The sequence below is a fragment of the Marmota flaviventris genome, chromosome 9, assembly GCF_047511675.1.
Source record: "Marmota flaviventris isolate mMarFla1 chromosome 9, mMarFla1.hap1, whole genome shotgun sequence".
NCBI classification, from domain to species: Eukaryota; Metazoa; Chordata; class Mammalia; order Rodentia; family Sciuridae; genus Marmota; species Marmota flaviventris.
Window position 1 is genome coordinate 106,466,499 of NC_092506.1, and position 15,946 is coordinate 106,482,444.

The 15,946-nt window shown below is 44.0% G+C and overlaps 1 long non-coding RNA gene across 2 annotated transcripts in view; it reads right to left on the reverse strand.

Moving 5' to 3' along the window:
- The window catches only part of LOC139706907 (uncharacterized), a 257,770-nt gene that overhangs the window by 175,041 nt on the left and 66,783 nt on the right, over positions 1-15,946 (reverse strand). For both annotated transcript variants that reach the window (XR_011708613.1, XR_011708614.1), the window contains exon 2: positions 8,005-8,124. This is a non-coding gene — a long non-coding RNA (uncharacterized lncRNA). The remainder of the gene's footprint in view (positions 1-8,004; positions 8,125-15,946) is intronic.

The following is a 15,946-nucleotide window of genomic DNA, read 5'->3' on the forward strand; positions in this document are numbered from 1 at the left end:
CTTCGGACACAGCTGTTTATTGATATGGCTGCTGATTATACCGGAATGAGAGGGCGTGAGTGTGGGGCCTGGTGCTAGTCTTGGGGAGAGTTCATCAAGTGAGGAAAAGAAGCACCATTTATTTGTATTCTCACTTTTTGAACTTTGAATTAGTTGGAGGAAGAGGTAATTCATAGCTTTGCCATTTACAGCCATAGCTGCACTGGTCGTCATGCCTGGGAAGGTGGCATTTCAAACAAAGCATGTCTGACCATGGTTGAGGCCAAATGATTACTTTACTACTATCTGTTGTGTTGTAGAACAGATCTCCGTATTGTGTTGTTTGGAGTCACTCTCTACTGCCCAGATCCCACAGATGGTGTCTCTGCCCTACTTTCCCAGAATTTCTGCATCTCCAGGGCCATTACCACTCCTGACTCTCACGCTTGTGCTATTATCCTGTGCTCAGCACTGGCTCTTTTATTTTCTACTTTCTACCACAATATTATGGGCCCCGAGTCACAGTCTCTTAGATAGCGTCTGTCTACTGCTGTTTGTGTACTCTGACGGGGAAGGGAGGTGTGAGGGATCCACTTGTATCCATATTAACAGGAAAGAAACAATGCAAAGCATTGCAGTGCCCTGGAAGCACCCTGAGGGGGCTGCAGGCGGAGGAAGAGCCAGAACATGTCTGCTGAGGTCACTGAACCCACAGCATCACGTTACCATATATCCCAGTACACACACCGTCCAAACTGAAAGGGAAAATTTGCAATCAACTGGTAAGTTATCTCTACATTCATTCTCCATTTTAGAAAATCCCTTGGAGCCAGACGGTTGGCCCACGCCTGTAATCCCAGCAGTTCAGGAGGCTGAGGCAGGAGGATGGCAAGTTCAAAGCCAGCTGCAGCAACTTAGCAAGGCCTAAGCATTTTAGCGCAACCCTGTCTCAAAATAAAACACAAAAAGGGCTGGGGATGTGGCTCAGAGGTTAAGCGCCCCTCGGTTCAATCCTTGGTACAAAAAAAAAAAAAATCACTTAGAGTATTAAATATCAAAAGCAACCAGCTCTGCATACTTCTTTGCCTCCTTTCCATCCATGTTTATGCATCAGTTGACCAGGATGGAAGTCCAGGGTTGCTGGGATCCTGTTCTAGGTTCAAGTGACAGCTTGATTCACAAGTACCAGTGATGTCACCTGGTTTAAGGTCAGTGCTACAGTTAACCTACCAGACATTATTCAGTGCCTTTGAGCCTCCATTTTCTGATCCATAAACTGGAGTGAGCCTGCCTATCTTGCATGGTTTTAGGGAAGATAAATGAAATGTGCTTGTGATATTACAACCTGAACCATGACCCAACCAGCTAATGCTTTATTTTATTCTCCTTTTTACCCCCTAACACTCAAATTGACATCAATCCATGAAATCCGTTGATTTAATTATCCTACAGCTCCCATGTCTGTCTTCCCAGACAAATGAAAGTTTCCATGGGGCTGGAGTTTCTTAGTCTTTGCTCAGGAACTTGGGCTCAGTAAATACTTGTAGATTTAGGGGAAAAGTCAAACTACAAACTTAGAGGGTTTAGAGGAGGAGAGGATCACAGCTGTTTAACTTTGATTTTTTTAAGCCACACTCATGTCCCAATTACCATTTATTGTACCCTCTTCAGAAATGATCTATGTCTACATTTTTTTTTTTTTTTTTTTTTTTTGGTGCTGGGGATTGAACCCAGGGCCTTGCGTGCGCATGGAAGGCAAGCACCTTACCAACTGAGCTATCTCCCCAGCCCCACGTCTACATTTTGTGTACAGAAAATCAGAGAGGAAGGGAAGGGGACAAGTCAAAAGAAGAGGTTGGGGGAAGAAAATGAGAAAGAAAGGACATAATCCTTGGCATCTCTCCATGCTAAACACCAGGGTCTGGTCACTCATCTTGACCAGAGTGCTCGTGGAAAACAAGTCAATTTAGCCACTAACTGACCCTAGAGAAAATGAAGAAGGAAGATTCCATTTGGGGAAAGAGGGAAGGGAGAAGCTCCACCTCCCACAGCTCCACAGGGACGACTGGGAATTCTCTGACGTTTCCACATTGTGTTAGTGTCACGTTGCAATGATGAATCCCATTGAAATTTGACAGGTGTATCTCTCCTGGATTCAGACAAGGAGATGGAAATCAGACAGCATCTTTATTTACTGAGCACCTACTGTGTGTTCACAGCTGAGCAGCCCAGAAATGAATATAGATCAGCTGAGCCCCAGAGGGATGAAGTCTGAGCTATGCATGATAAAGTTTGAATCAAATGTTTACTTAGAAGGAAGGAACAGGAGGGAGGAGGGAGGAGGGGTGGGAAGGGAAAATACTGGGGAATGAGGTGGATCAAAATCTGTTATGTGCACGTACAAATACGGCCTAACGAACCCCACTATTATGTATCATTATAATGCACCAATTTATAAAAAAGAAAAGAAAAGAAAGCAGGAATAAGTAAGCCACCTCAAAAGGAAGGAAAAGATCCCCAGCCCCATTCTGGAGGGACAACATCTTGACCTCTTCTCAAAGGGAGTCTTATGTGCAGACCCAGGTGCTGCTGGGGGGGCTGGTGGCGTGGAGGGAGATAAAAGGCTTTCTGGAGGCCTCTGACCCCGGCGTCCCATGGGAAAGGAGCCAGGAAGATGCTGGCTGGCAGACAAGCAGGTGTGTCCCTGAGAAGCTGTGGAGATTAGCTGGGGCTCAGCCAAACCTCTGCAGGAGGCAACCCTCTCCTGACTCTCTCCGGAGACCTTGGCCTTGGCTCCTCTGGCATCAAATAAGTCAGATGCAGAAGGGACATCAACCAGGCCTTTTGTGAATCTGGGGCCCCTGAGCCGGCATCTGGACACCATCAACACACACTCAGAGCAAGGCTGCAGGGTGTGTGTCAGGAAAAGAGAGGGAAGGGCTGAAAGCCAGTGATCGGGGAGGAAGCCTCACACGTGTTGGGATCCGTATCTTGGAAGGAAGTGTCGGCCACACTCAGAAGACTAGGCATCACTTCTTTTTCTGTAAAACAGAAGTTCTAGGGGAAATTGTAGTGTCTGCTCTTCAGCAAAGGTAAAATTCAGAAGACTCAAGGGCTGAGAGCTCAGAGTTTTGGAAACACTAAAGAAAGGAAGCTTATCAGCAACTTCAGCAGTGGGAGGAGGGGAAACAGGTCCCCATCAGTGCAGATGTGTCAGGTTGGCACAATGTCCAAGTCCACTGATAGCAGGAGAGAGCACTGACTTTAGATCTAACAGATATATGTTGGAATCCTGACCCTGCTATGCATTAGCTGTGTGACCTTAAACAGGTCACTTTACCTCTCTGAACATCCATATTTCAACCTAAGATGAGCCTAACAAGGACTTCCTCATAGAATCATTTGAGCATTAATAGGATACCTTACATAAACACTTGTCACAGTATCTACCACATAGAAGGTGCTCAATAAAAGTTAAACCTCTTTTCCCCTCTCTTTCAAAAAGATGGAAAATACAATGTAATAAATAATGTACTTACTGTATAAATAAAATTTACATTGTACATTTATGTGAAATAGTAGGTAAAATCCTTACTTTTTTAGACATATAGAAACTCTTTCCCAGCAAGGGTAAGTCACTTGTCCACCCTCATTCAGAAGGAAAGAATTAAGTCAAAACACAGATCTCCTGGATGATGTTGTTGCTGTTTGATTGGTTCCATGAAAATAGCTTCGTACTATGTCTCAGAAAGGTCTGATTCTGGCCATGGCACAAGCTAGAACACAACACAAGCCACCCCTTACAGAGGTATCTATCAAGAAAATGGTAGGTGTAACTGTCTTTCAAACACAATTAAAACTCACCAGGAAAAATGTGGAATGTGTGGGGTTTGGGTGGGGATAGTATTCATGACTTTAAGTAATAGCTTAACTGTTGACTCTATTTTTCATTGCTGTGACAAAACACCTGAGGTAATCAACTCACAAGAAGTAAAGATTTATTTGGGATTATAGTTGCTTGGATATGTTGCTTCAGGCCAGTTGCAAGGTAGGGAGTGCATGGTGACAAAAGTCTGTTCATTTTGTTGTAGCCAGGAAGCAAAGAGAGAGAAGGAGAGAGGGGCCAATGTCCCAATATCTCCTCAAAGGCCGTGCCCAATGACCTAACTTCCTCCCACTAGACCCTACCTCTTTTCATTTTTTTTTTTTTATATTTTATTTTGAGACAGGGTCTTGCTAAGGTGCTTACAGCCTCACTAAATTGCTGAGGCTGGCTTTGAACTCAGGATCCTCCTGCTTCAGCCTCCCAAGCTGCTGGGATTAAAGGTGTGTGCCATCACACCTGTCTAGATCCCACCTCTTAGAGATTCCACCACCTCCTGATAGCACCACAGGCGAGTGACCAAGCCTTCAACACATGGGCCTTTGGGAGACATTCTAGATCCAAACTATAGCAGTAACCAAGAGTGGTCTTATTTTAAATTGTGTCACACTCATGTCCACATATAAAACAGTTCACCAAAATAGCTGGAAATGTAATGTCCCGCTCACGGATAATAAGAACATAAGTAACTGATGTGATTCTGCAATCTGTATATGGGGTAAAAATGGGAGCTCATAACCCACTTGAATCAAATTGTGAAATATGATATATCAAGAACTATGTAATGTTTTGAACAGCCAACAATAAAAAATTAAAAAAAAAAAAAAAAGAAAGTGCTGAGATGCATCAGGAAAGTAAAAAAAAAAAAAAAAAAAGAACATAAGTAATTTCATTTTATTTTCAAAGTTCTTCTTTCCTCTCCACCTGCATTTATGACAAAAGCAAGACTATAACTCCAAAGATGACCCCCAGTCTCCCCTCTGCCCACCTCTCCCTATCATTTCTGCGGCAGGAAGTTTTTCTTTGAGAGGCCAGATTGTGGCTAATTGCCTTTGTCTGGTGTGGTTGAGTCTCAGCTCCTATCTGCATGGCCCTGTCTCCAACACTTAAACCTTCATAAGCTTAGAACCTGGAGGAATCCTGTGCACTCTCGAATCTTCCTCTCTATTTTATAAATAAAATGGGAAGAGGCTCAGAGATGTGGGGCCACCTGCCTGAGGCCATGAAGCTAAGGTGGCAGTTCACCATTCAGTACTTGCTTCCCACACTGGTTCCCCAGAGTTTAGGGACTTGTTATGGTTTAGATATGAGGTGTCCCCAAAAGCTCATGTGTGAGACCAAGCAAGAGGGTTTAGAGGTGACATGATCGTGAGAGCTGTAGCTGAATCAATGGATTAATCCACCAACATTTATGAACCAGGCAGCGACTGCAGACAAGTAGGGTGTGACTGGTGGAGATGGGTCTCTGGGGCTTATATTTTGTCCCTGGGCAGAGGCGCCCTCTCTCTGCTTCCTGGTGGCCCTGTCCTGAGCTGCTTTCCTTCGCTACACCTTTCAGCCATGATGTTCTGCCTCAGTTTGGGCCCAGAGCTATGGAGTGGGCCAAGCGTGGACTGAGACCTCTGAAACTGTGAGTCAGAATAAACCTTTCCCTGCTCTAAATTGCTCTGGTCAGGTCATTTGGTTACAGTGACAGAACGTTGACTAACACAGGACTCGTGTGGATGAAAGACACCATCTCCTTACACATCACTGCCATCACCACCCAGCCAGCTGTGCGCTGGAGCCCACCATGCAGGCACTCGGGCCAGGTGTGGTAAGCGCCCAGTTATCATCACAGGTGCCCAAATGTTCCATTAAATAACCTCAGAGAAAAGGAAATAAATGGAAGGTTTAAAAAGTGCTTGAAAATAGCATTATTCTTTAACTCAAAAATATCTGTACAGGTCTTCACAATAGTTGAAATTTGGGGAACTTCTATAATTATTATGGTGACGGGAAATCACTATAAATGTGTTACTTGTCTTGTTCCCGTTAGAGCTGATAAAGTTGTGTCATTCAACAAGGGTTGACTGAGCGCACTCGCCATGTGCCAGATACACGCTCAGTGCTCACCCGACAGGGAGCAGCTGCTGTCCGCGTGCTCCTCCAGGGGAGCCCTGCATGAGGGGGGTGTTAGACGTGGAAACAGGCACTACACAAAACAGATCGCAGACCTAAAAGTAAGACCTGAAACTAGGAAACGCTTAGAAGAAAACTTAAGGGAACCTGTCATGACACTGGATTTGGCCATCAAAAGCTCAGGCCACGAAAGGAAAACTAGATAGAACTGGATGATATAAAACCTTGTTCTACTAAACTGACAAGACCATTTGCAAATCATCTATCTGATAAGGGATCCAAAATATATAAAGAACTGCAACAGCTAAGCCACAACAGCCACAAAAAGACCCGATTCAAACATGGATAACCGACTTGAAGAGACGCTTCTCCAAAGAGCAACAAAGGACTGAGAAAATATGGATGACCTGAAACTACGCTCCACATCACTAATCATTCAAGTAATGCTCATAAAAAAACGTAATGAAAGACCACCAGGCTATGGATCACAGAAAAGTCAAAAACAAAACAAAAAGGGCTGATGAGAGAAGAAGATACAGAGGCAGAATGGAGGTACGGTCCCGGGGGGAATGCAGAGTGAATTCTCTAAAAATCATGAGACGTGCATATATAAATATACCACAGGGAATTTCACCTGTATGCATAAGTAACAAGAGCCAATCAAATATAAATAAATAGACAAGCTACAGGAAGCCTAGTAAAGTAGAGGAAGGAGAAGAGGGCAGGGGAGAGGCTGGACGGGAAAGTAGGGGGGATCATGAACTGAAGTCAATCTCCACGCACGTATGATTTTGTGAAGATGAACCCAACGATTGCGTGTATCTACAAAGCTCTTATAAAAATAAATAAATAATTTAAAAGGACTGGGAATGTAGCTCAGTGGTAAAGCAGCCCTGGGTTCAATCCCTGTACCCCCACCCCCACAAAAAAAAGTCTTGATGAGGACATGGGAGAATTAGGATTCTTTGTCAAATGTAAAATAAAGTAATCTCTATGAAAAATAGTGGTGGAGGCTCAACAAATTAGAAATGTAATTATTTGCTGATCCCTCAATTTCACTTCCAAAAAAAAAAATTGAAATCAGGAACTCAAAGAAATATTTATACCCATGTTCTCCGCAGTATTATGGTTAATAACCAAAAGATGGAAGCAAACTGAGTGTCTGTGAATGGAGAAACATAATGAAACACTCTTCAGCCCTAAAAAAGTGAAGGAAATTTCCACATGTGCTATGACATGGGTGGGCCTGGAGGGCACTATGCTAAGTGATGTAAATCTGTCACAGAACAACAAATATTGCAGGATTCCACTTAAATGAGGTAAGGAAGGTAGTTCAAATTCATGAGACAGAGAGTAGAAAGATGGTTGCCCGGAGCTGGGGAGAGGTAGGAAGGAGGAATTGTTGCTTAACAGGTCCAGAGTTTCAGCTTTGCAAGATGATCAAGTTTCTGTGGATGGTGGTGACAGCAGCACACAGATGTGATTGCATTTAACAGGGCTGCATTTTTCACTTCAAAATGGATTCACTGGTGACTTTTGTGTTAAAAAAAAATCAAATAAAAAAAAAAAAACGGATCTATTCATCACCATCTAACAGAAGCCAGCCTAGGTCTCTCGTGTCCTGACTGATATGGCAAGGGACCCAGAGAAGCCCACTACCCAACAAATCTTAGCATTCAATGTGAAAGTAGGATCTCCAGAGCGAAGAAGAGAAAAATCCTGTTGAAGAAAACCAGTTGACTGCAGAGCCGAGTCACGTCTCTCCCTGGAGACCAGCAGCCTCAATGGAGCTCAAAAAAACCAGAAATGTCACATTTCTCCACTAAGAGAAGCCATGGAACATGCCATTTCATCTCCGTCAAGTAGGTACATAGGACAGATGAAAATGTCATAAATCAGTAACTTTCGCTTTTAACTCGAGAGGGGTGTGCTTCATCTTCCTGGCAGGGCCAGGAGGACCGAGGCACCCTGCAGGTGTTTGGTTTGGGAGACAAATATCGAACTTGCTGCTGAGAACTTACCAATTGTGATTTATCCAGGAGATCCTCGGAGTCTGGGCTCCTCTTCCGTGGTGAAGATTTCCTGAGGGGCCACTGCCTTGGAAAGATGAGACCATCGGATGTGGAACGCAGGCATCTCCACTGAGAGAGAACGTAAGAGGGACAAATGACCCAGGTGAAGGTGCTCTGATTGACCCGTGACCCCAACATTCATATGGGTCCTCCCGATGTCCTGAGGCCCTGATGCCTTCTAGGACATACTGAAACCCTTAAAAAGCCACGCCTTTATTAACAGCATTTAACAAGCTCCTTTTTAATACTTAATAATGTTCCAGGCTGGGGGCTCACATAAATAAGATACAGTCCCTGCCTGTGGTAACCTTAGATCCCAAGTGTGATGAAGCACTAATGAATGAGGTCCAGAGTCTTACTGTGGGATCTAATTTGGTTCTGTCTGCGCATGCTTAAGAAAGCGCATCCCCCTCCCCCACACCACCTCCAGATGAGAGAGCCCATCAAAACAAAAAGTGAGGCAAGCAAGTGGCACCACTGCATACGTTTGGCTGTCTCCAACCCATGTTCCCTGATGCCCAGTGGCCCCTTTCTCTGCTCTGTCTGGACTTGGTCACCGCCCAGAGCAGAGGCTGAGATCACAGGCTCCCATCCCTTCTCCAGCTGTGGGCCTTCCAGAGAGGGAACACACCCTGTCCCTCGTCCACAGAATCTGCAGCTGTACCTTTGCTCAGAAAGGCAAGCGGCCAGCAAGTGTAAATAGCAAACCCATCAGCACCATTATCCAAACTGCAAGGCTGGCAGTATTGTCTTCACAAATTAAAAATGACACATCTCGGCGATTACAAGGCTCCCATAGACCTCACTGTCTGACATGCTGGTTCAGCCTAATTCCCAGACTGTTTCAGACACCCAAACAAATTAACACATGTTTTCAGATGATACAAAATTGTGTGTGTGTGTGTGTGTGTTTCGAAACCACCGTTCGACCGCATTATCATCAATTAGATACTTGTCAGATGTCCACTGACCTATGAGAGGCAGCCTCTGCCAGCCCTGAGAGCATCAGCCCTGGCTATTTTTTAAGAGCCAGCTTCTAGCCTTGGTCAGTGGAACGTACTAACCCTCCATGAAGAGCCCTCACTATCTTTTGAACTGGATCCACACCCCAGGCTGAATGAAGCTTTAGAACCAGCAAGAACCAGATGGCCCTCCAAGATCATTTCTGAATGTTTGGATCTGAGTCATTTGTATGCGGAAGGCTTTACAAAATAGCAATCTGGGTAACAGGCTCCAGGCTGAGTCCAGCTTTCCAGACAGCCCATCTTTGCCTACAATTGAGAAGACAAGTACAATATTGTAGAGCTCCACAAAAATATTACAGCGTTTCTCTATATGTGTAGCATCAAATACACGAAGGGCCCTTGTCAGGCTGTCACCACAATGGGAGTCCGCCACGACTCCTTCCTCCCCTTCCCCCAATTCTTTCCCTTTCTCTCCGTTGCACCTACAGTTTCCCTCAGAGCACAGGCAGGAAGCCAGCTTTGTGGATCAGCCAGCAGAGGGTACTACAATACTGGTGCAATAATCCAAATCACAGCAAATTCAGAGCCGAAAAAGGCCCAGACTAATTAAAATGGGCTTCAGTTTTATTATGCGCTAGGAGTTCCTCGCCAGAAAGAGGAAGGCTGTGGGATGGAAGAGATGGAAATAAAACTGGTAGACAGGACCAGCTCATTCAAGGAAGAGGAAAGGCAGGAGTGTGATCCAGGATCACAAGTCCCAGGGGTGGGGCAGACTAGGCTCCAAAGTGGGGAGGGACCTAAAATAAGGGTTTGGCCTTGCAATCCTGCTCCTTAGTATTCACCCTAGAGAAAAGAAAACTTACAATCATACAAATACATGCGCATGGATATTCATAGCATTCTATTTATGATCATGTAAAACTGGGAAAAATCAAAACGTCCTTTAATCTGTGAATGGATAAACCAGGGGCAGTGCTGCCACACGAGGAGTACTACTTAGCAATGAAAAAGAACAAATTGTGGACACATACAACAACATGGATGAATCTCAGAGGTATTAGGTGGAATAAAGAAGTCATTATTTTAAAAAAGTTACACTCACAGAATTCCATATACATGACATTCTCAACAGGTCAGTGGTTGCAGGGATGGGGAAGAAGAGGAAAGCACACCATAAAGCAATGAGAGGGAAAAATTGCCCTGAGTGATAAATGTTCTGTATCCTGCTTTTGGTGGTGAGTGTATGAATCTACACATGACTTAAATCCATAGAGCTGTATACCAAAAATACAAATTTCAGGGCATGTTAATTTTTAAATATAAAAAATTCAAAACATATTTTTTAACATAGCAAAAACAGGGTCAGGCACAGTGGTGCACATCTGTAATCCCAGTGGCTCAGGAAGCTGAGGCAGGAGGATTGTGAGTTCAAAGCCAGCCTCAGCAACTCTGCCAGAACCTGTCTCTAAAAAAATATTTAAAAAGGGGCCAGGGATGTGATTTAGCACCGCTAAATAAATAAATAAGAGAGGCACATTCATGGTCGTTCTCAGAACATGCAGACAGGTAGAACATGGCAGTCCAGATCAGAGTTGAGCCCAGGAGGACGGGCTAACAGGAACTAGGTGAGAGCAGCCCCCACAGCCAACAGTTCCTATGCACAGAGGTGTCTCACTGAGTCCAGCAGCTCAGCTGAAGGCACCAGAGGAGCCAACAAGCCCAACACAGTGGTGTTACTCTAATACCAGAGTCTGCCCACCTTTAGGGACCATCTCCAGATGGCTCCAGCCATAGTGCTCCTCACAGCTTGGGTAGGTCATCTTGCCAGACTTCTTCAGAAGGAAGTGGGCTTGGGATCCTAGATAATTCTCTATCTCTATCTTGGTACAGTTTATGCCCTGGGCTCCTCTGTGTGTGGTATGTTTTGTAACCACACACAGAGGAACCCAGGGCATGAACTATACCAGGGAGATAAAGAATTATTTTGCTAATTCTTAAGTTAGACCATGGGCCCCTCAAAGACAGACTTTGCCTCATCCTCTGAATCCCCAGCACAAAGCAAAGGGACACAATTTCAGTGGATACTAAATAAATAATTCTCCAGTCTGGATTCAGATTAGCCATCATCTTCTCAGTAAACCTTTCCCAGCCCTGGGAAGGGTGGGTGAGGCGCCTCCATCACCACAACACATGGCGTGTGCCACCCGTCACTGGATGACCTGCTTAGGCGTCCGCCTCTCCAGTGCAACTGTAAGCTCCTTGAGGGCAGGAGCTGTGTGTGAATGCCTCTTGCCTGCGCCATGATGCACAGTGCCTGACACATGGTTCTACTCACAGATGTCCTGGAACAACTAAACTGATCCTGCTGTCTCTCCTGTTGGTGTCACACCCGTGTCTGCCCCCCTGAAGGAGTCAACACCCATGACAGTGTCGAACAGCCTCAGCTGACTTCTCCACCTCACTTGCCCATTAGCTTTGGGCAGGGGTTTAGTTGAGAGGGCAAGTGACGAACACAAGACAGAGAAATCTCCTCTAACCCTCTCGTTGACAGATGAGGACCCTGGGGGAGCACCAAGCTTGGGAGCCCCGGGGAGGTCTGGAACCCCAGCGTGGACTCCTGCCCCAGGCCTGCATTATATCCTCATCAGCTCTCCTGCTGGGAGGTCTTCCCACCTGTCCTAGGGAGAGGACACCGTTTTACACTTAGGAGAAAGCAAGACAAAGGGGATCCCACAGCACCCTGTCCTCATTCACTGGAAAATCTACTGCCTCCCTCAACCTTTCATTTCTTCTTCTTGCTATTGTTATTTTCTCAGAAGAATTGTGCACTAGTTCTTGTATCTAATTCCTGTGTCAGCCTTCTTTTACTCAATGTGGAAACTGCCAATTGAAAAAATAGAGCTCACATCTCTCAAATCACCTCTGAGACCTCGCCATGTTCTCCATCTTTGCCTAACGTGGGAGAGCTCAGAAGAGGGAGGACTAGCTCACATTTCTCATATGTGGGTCTCTTGGATTGAGTGGGATGGGAGAACAATCCTGGTTGAGAAACTGAGATGGGTGTATTGGTTTAGCTCTGCTGATAACTGGATGGGAGATTTGGGGTAAGTCTCTTCCTTTCTCTGAGTTTTGATTGCCCCTATAAAGTGCGTCAGTTGGATCAGAAGATCTCAAGAAACTTTGAGGTCTGACAGCATTACATTTCTATATTTAATCTTAAATGTGGATGGGAAATAATTATGCACAGAAGACCTGGTAATTTGTAGTTTGATTCAACAAATATGTACCAAGCATCTAGTCTGTTTTCAGGCTTCATGCTAACCAGGAGGGATAGGAAAATAATTAAGAAAGAACACTGCCTTAAGGGCACACAACCAACGGATCAGAACAGGAGCTGGGAGCTAAGGGACAAGGCACGCTGTTCTACGTGGAACAACTTGAGCCATCTATTTAACCTCTCTGAACCTATTTCTTCTTCTATAAATTATGAATAACAATGGATCCTGCTAGAAGTAAAGAATAAATGGGAGTACACTAGTTTTAGGATTAAGTCATTTATTTTATCATCTTGTCCTATTGAAACAGCATTTTTTCTTTCTCATCCATTCCTTTTTGCAAATGTTCTCTATTTTTAACCTCCACATCTCTCAGACTGAATATCCCACTAATGCTTTGAGATACCACTCAGATTCTACTTTTCCAAGACTTGTCTGTCTACTCCAACCAACACAGATAGGTCTCCCTTGTCTCCTGCTTTTTGCTGCTTTTAATGACTTTGATGGCTATTTCCTAATGCTTCATTGACCTGTTTTATATGCTTTTTTTTTGGGGGGGGGGGACGGGGAGGGGTACCAGGGACACTGAACTCAGGGGCACTCAACCACTGAGCCACATTCCCAGCCCTATTTTGTATTTTATTTAAAAACAGGGTCTCACTGAGTTGCTTAGTGCCTTGCTTTTGCTGAGGCTGGCTTTGAACCCATGATTCTCCTGCCTCAGCCTCCCAAGCTGCTGGCATGTACCACCATGCCTGGCAGTTTATATGCTTTTATGTCCTTCTCAATTCCAGCCTCTTATGTTACCAATTGCCTACCTCAAGTTCTATGTGTATCAAATAGACTACATAATTTTATTCACAGACCTTGTTCCTCCTCTGGGGCTCCTCTGAGTCCTGTAAATTAAATACCTGGATGTTTCTCCTGTTTCCTCTCCAACATTCCCGCCTCTAATCTGTCCGACTTATTTCAAACCCTCATGCCTCTCTCAGATCCATAGGTCCATCCTTTCTCATCTCTGCCGTCCCAGCCTTATTTGAGCATCTCTTGTTGAGACCAATGCAAGAGCAGAGGGAGGGATGAAGCCCATCACCTAGCCAGCCTTTTCAAAATATCCTTGCTTACATTCCCATTAACCCACAGGACATCGGAAGCTTGGTAGAAGGCGAAGCCTTCTGTATTTTGCAAAAGCTTCCCAGGTTGTTCTGATACATTGCTCATCCCAGTTGAAAACCATTGCCAAAATCTTTCTTCTCCTCAATCTCTTTCCTCCTCTGCTGCCCAAGTTATTATTTTGAGGCCTCCTGTCCAATAGCAATGACCTTTTATTGCCTTTCAGATACAAACACATGGACAAACAACAGATTCCTCCGCCTGGCTCTCACATTCTGGCCCCCCGCCATTTTCCTGACCTTGTTTCCTCCATTTCCTTCCATACCCCATAGATTTCAGCCAAACCAAACTAGACCTTGTTCAGCTAACCCACCACATCCTCTCACAAACCCAGGCCTCCTTCTATGCCAGCTCCTCTTGGAATTCTCTCCTGTCCTCATCTCACTCAGCCTGAGAAAATTCTACTTAATTTTCAGTGCAGACTGGATGCCACCTCCTCAATGAAGACTTCACCAATTCCTACACTTTTCCAGGAAAAAAAAATGTGTCTCTCCTTCCTCTGGGACTTCAAAGCAAAGGTCCATAATTTTGGTGGGCGCTAAATAAATAATTCTTTAGGCCTCTCACCGATCAGGGACGTGTTAGCGAGGTTCCTGTCACCACAGCACAGAACACATTCCACGTGTCACTGGAATGACCTGCTTATGAGTCCACATCCTCCAGGAGCCCACAAGCTCCCGGAGGCAGGAGCCACGCGTACATCCCCCCCCCCCCCTCCCCTGTGGCACATTGTCCTGAAAGACAGTCCTCCTCGCGGATGTTCTGGAACAACTAAACGGCGTGCAGTCATTTCTTTCAGGATGGTAAATTCTTCAAACATCTGCTGCATGTTCTACTCTCACACTTTCCACAGCATGTGCCACAGCCTTGGGTCCAGAGCAAGCCTTCAACAAATACTAGTCAATGGACGAATTTTTATTGAATATTCCTGAATCAGCTCAATCCTGCTGTTTCCCAGGAAAGGAAGGGTTTAGTTTTTCTGTGGCTCCGCCCCCATGTACTACTCTGCTGCATATGTCCTGTTACTTCAGCATGATGAGTCAAGTCACAAGAAAGTCTGGATCTATCACTATTCCATTTCTCACCTCATTGGCCAAGACATGTCACTTTGTTCCTTTCCAATCACCCCAATACATTCACCAAATCACCATGTGTCATATTAACCTTGTCCATTTAAAAAAAAGGATATTTGTGTTATTGTGTATAAACAATGGAGAAAAATAGCTTGTGTTAATATTTGTGCTTTTAAGAAACATGAGGCCTATTATTATTGCTTAAATAAAAAATAGCACACAGAGTCTTCATAACTCTTATTCATAGGTCTGTTAGATAATCTCACGCCATCATTATTAGAATAAGAGTTATGAAGACCACTCTTGAATGCCTGAGTACAACTTAGTTGACATCACCATCCAAAATGTGAACTACTGAGCAACCAATGAGGAGAGAGAGAGTTTTTCTGGAAGTTAAGAAATTACGTCAATTTGAGTTAATAAAAAGCATAAGCTCAATGTTGATCATAGCACATTGACCAGGAGGAGGGGTGGAAGCCATAGCTGCCATTAGAGCACATCACAGTAGCAGAGGTGTCAAAAAAATTTAGAGATTTTTTTCAGATAGGTCTAGAATGAAACTACTTGGAAGCAGAAACTAATGATGTCGTACTTCTTATTTAAACTATAGGATATGAGTGAACTTTAACCCACATTTTATGGTTTTGTTTAAAAGACCCCAGAGTCCTGAGCATTATGAAATTCTATGACCTAGGAAAGATGGTTTCCCTCTGCAGTGAGGTCATTTGTGCTCTTATCTGCAATGCAGTATACAAGGCTCCTCTGGAAAGAATCAAATGAAGTCAAGGATCCAGGAAATACTACAGGTTAGTTTTGTAAAACCTGACACTAGGCGAAAGGAAAAAAAAAAAAAAAAGATCGATAAGGGGCTTGAATGATCACAACTGATTGTTTACACATACAAAATCTACTGGCATAAAAAGGGACGATGTGGCACACCCAGAATAACTAATCCTAACCAGGGAAGGACAGGTCTCGGTAAAGGTCACCGTAGGTTGATCTGAGTTGCCATTTCAAATCATTTCTCATGTTAACAGTAGTGAAAAACAAAACATTTTGAAAGTTCAATCATTTTCATGTTATCCTAATGTCCCTATGTCCTATTTTTCTCAAAGATTTACATGAAAAGAAAGTTTGAAATTACCTGAATGTCTCAAATGTATAAAAAAATGTTGATTCTCTGTCATGAAATGGGTCCCTGAAACCAGCAAAGAATGTCATATTGAAACAACTTTCCCAGTTGACTGTTTCTTTTGAAAAGTTTTAAAAATTTAATTTGTTTAGTTTTTAATTGTACTAAAATTATATGTATTTAAGGGGTACCATGTGATATTCTAATACGTTTTATAATGTTCAAACCAGGAATATGTATATCTAGATCTTCAAACATTGATCTTTTCTTTAT